Here is a 3,397-nt window from a genome sequence, read left to right as displayed (position 1 = left end):
ACAAAAAAAAAAAAAAAAAAAAAAAGAAGCATGGGGGAGATAAAGGCATGGAAAATTAAAAAGAGAAGGTAAGAGAAATAGCGAATAGAAAAGATCTAACAAACATTTCATTGGAATTATAGGAGAGAAGAAAGAGTGGGGCAGAAGCAATATTTGAAGAGATAGTGTCTGAGAATTTTTCAGAACTCATGAAAGGAACCAATCAATATATTCAAGAGGCCCAATGAATTCCAAGCATCATAAATAAAAAGAAATCCACTTCCAATAACTTTAAATCTCATATTTAAAACATTTGTTATAATAAATCCCACTTATTCATTCATTAAAAAAGAAAGAAAGAAAGAAAGAAATACACTTCCAGACATACACAGTAAAAGAGCAGAAAACCAAAGTCTAAGAGAAAAAAATCTTAAAAGCAGCCAGAGGGGGAAATCTCTAATGATCTTCAAAAAAACAGTCATGCTAACAGCTGACTTTTCACAGGTAGCAATAGAAGTCAGAATCTTGGAGTGATTTTTAAGCGTACTGAAAGAACAAAAACTGCTTTTATCCCACTTCTCCTCTGACTCTTGCCTTGCTCTTTCACTTATAGGACTCTTGTTATTCCTTTGGATCCACCAGGAAATCCAGGATAATCTCCCTATCTCAAGGTCCCTAACTTAATCATATCTGCAAAGTCTGTTTTAGAATGTAAGGTAACATATTCACAGATTCCAGGCATTGGGATGTAGAACTCTATGATGGGCCATTATTGCACCTACCACATTACCAATCTAAAAAATGCTCTTGCCCTTTATCATGAGTGGCTCTTTTTTTCTATGAAGCCCCATAGAAAAAAGGAAATCAGTGTTTCCAAGAAGCAGAAGCAGATAGGCATTTTTCATGCTATGTCATTTAAACCACTATCAACCTTCAACCTTGGTGAGGTAAATATTATTACCCCAATTTTAAAGATTCTGAAATTGAACATGAGAGAGGATAGGTAACTTGAAGAAGGTCATCTAGCTGGTAAAGTGTCTGACTAGAAATTTGTATCCAGATCACCAGACTGATCTCTAAGACTCCAACCAAGCTTTTCTACCATATTAAGCACAGTTATCACTTGGCTTATCATTGTATGAATAATTTCTGGGCAGTATGTATCTTATGAAACACATTCTAACTTGGTGGGTTTTAAAAAGGGTGAAAAAGAAATAAAGAATGGGAGAAGGTTTCAAACTGGAGAGACACCTTTGAAAAAGTGTGGTAGTCCCCACTTACCTGAGGGGATATGTTCCAAGACCCCAGTGGATGCCTGAAACTGCAGATAGTACTGACCCCTACTTATACAATGTTTTTTCCTGGACTAATAGGTATTAACACACATGTGGAATTTAGAGCAATGGTATAGATAAACCTATCTGCAAAGCGGAAATAGACACAGATGCAGAGAACAAACGTATGGACACCAAGGGGGGAGGGGTGGTTGGATGGATTGGGAGATTCGGATTGATGTATGTACACTACTATGTGTGAAGTAGATGGCTGGTGAGTGCCTACTGTACAGCACAGGGGGGAAAAATCTGTCTGCAGGACATATATTAAGTTAATCTTAAAAATGTATTCCAATATACTTTAGATGCAGACAAATACTGTTTGATTCCACTTATATGAGGTACCTAGAATAGTCAAATTCATAGAGTCAGAAACTGCATTGGTAGATGCCAGGGGGTAGGGGCGTGGGGAGGGGGAAGGGGGAGTTAGTGTTTAAAGGGGACAGAGGTTCAGTTTAGGAAGGTGAAAAATTCGGGAGATGGATGATGGTGAGAATTGCACAACAATTTGAGTGCTACTGAACTGTACAGTTAAATATGGTTAAAATGGTATGTTTTATATTATGTGACTTTTACCACAATAAAAAAAACATTAAAAAAAAAGTGCTAGACAAAAAGATGATTCATTTCCAGGTCTGGTTGGAGTGGGATGGCTAAAGATTACTTGACACTACTCAGAACGGTAGCAACTTAAAACTTAGAAATTGTCTATTTCCAGAATTTTCCATTTAACATTTTTGGACTGCAGTTGACCCCAGGTAACTGAAAACCTCTTTAAGGGAGGGCTGCTATATTGGTGGCAAAAGCTTTCTTTATTAACCACGTGACTCCGGTTAAACCACTTTGGTTCTTTTTTTATTTTATTTATTTATTATTATTATTATTTTTTTTTGCGGTACGCGGGCCTCTCACTGTTGTGGCCTCTCTCGTTGCGGAGCACAGGCTCCTGACGCGCAGGCTCAGCGGCCATGGCTCACGGGCCTAGTCGCTCCGCGGCATGTGGGATCTTCCCATACCGGGGCACGAACCTGTGTCCCCTGCATCGGCAGGCGGACTCTCACCCACTGCGCCACCAGGGAAGCCCTGGTTCTTTTTTTAAAAAATAAATTTATTTATTTGATTTATTTCTTTTTGGCTGCGTTGGGTCTTCGTTGCTGTGCATGGGCTTTCTCTAGTTGCGAAGAGCAGGGCTATTCTTTGTTGCGCTACTCGGGCTTCTTGCGGTGGCGGAGTACAGACTCTAGGCACACTGGCCTCAGTAGTTGTGGCACACGGGCTCAGTAGTTGCGGCTCACAGGCTCTAGAGTGCAGGCTCAGTAGTTGTGGCGCACGGGCGTAATTGCTCCGCAGAAGGTGGGATTTTTCCGGACCAGGGCTCCAACCCAGCTCCCCTGCATTGGCAGGCGGATTCCCAACCACAGTGCCATTAGGAAAATCCGATTCTTTAGGTCTCTGTTCCCTTTCTCAACTGTAAAAGATGTTTGGATTTAATGACACCTTTTCCAGTTTTCTGACATTCTATGAGTCTAAGAGTGAAGCCCTTGCCTGAAGATACCTCCACCTTATAGGGTGGGTCCGAGGGGGACCGCATTCAAGTTAGAGGCATTTAAACTATCCCAGAGAAAACCAACTGCAGCTCAAAGGAGGAAACAAATGAAGAGAGATGAAAGGTTGGGGTGGGGGGGGGGGGGGGGGGACGCGGGGGAGAGGAAAGAAGACGATGCCGATGATACAGATGGAAAGATAAACAGCATGCAAATGACACAAGTAGCATGCAAATAACTCAAGATAATCATCAACGGGTAACTAGCGTTCACAAGGCAAACGAAATTCTGCTGGTCTCTGAGGTTGCAGGGGTGAGACATCCTCTCTGGGCGCTCACAGAAAGCGGAGCTACACTTTGTATTTCATCGTGACATAAAACTTCCACCTCTCTAAAAGCCCTGGCTGTGAGAAATGTAAGAAAAACCGAGAAATGAAAATATCACAAAATGCTTGAGTCTGCCAGGGACAACGTGAAACCACGGTCTCTGGAAATGACTGGGACCACCCCCGCCCCGCCCCGCCCCGCCCCCCAAGCCTAA

The sequence above is a fragment of the Lipotes vexillifer genome, unplaced genomic scaffold, assembly GCF_000442215.2.
Source record: "Lipotes vexillifer unplaced genomic scaffold, Lipotes_vexillifer_v1.1 scaffold602, whole genome shotgun sequence".
Taxonomy (NCBI): Eukaryota; Metazoa; Chordata; class Mammalia; order Artiodactyla; family Lipotidae; genus Lipotes; species Lipotes vexillifer.
Note: the sequence above shows the minus strand (reverse complement) of the source record.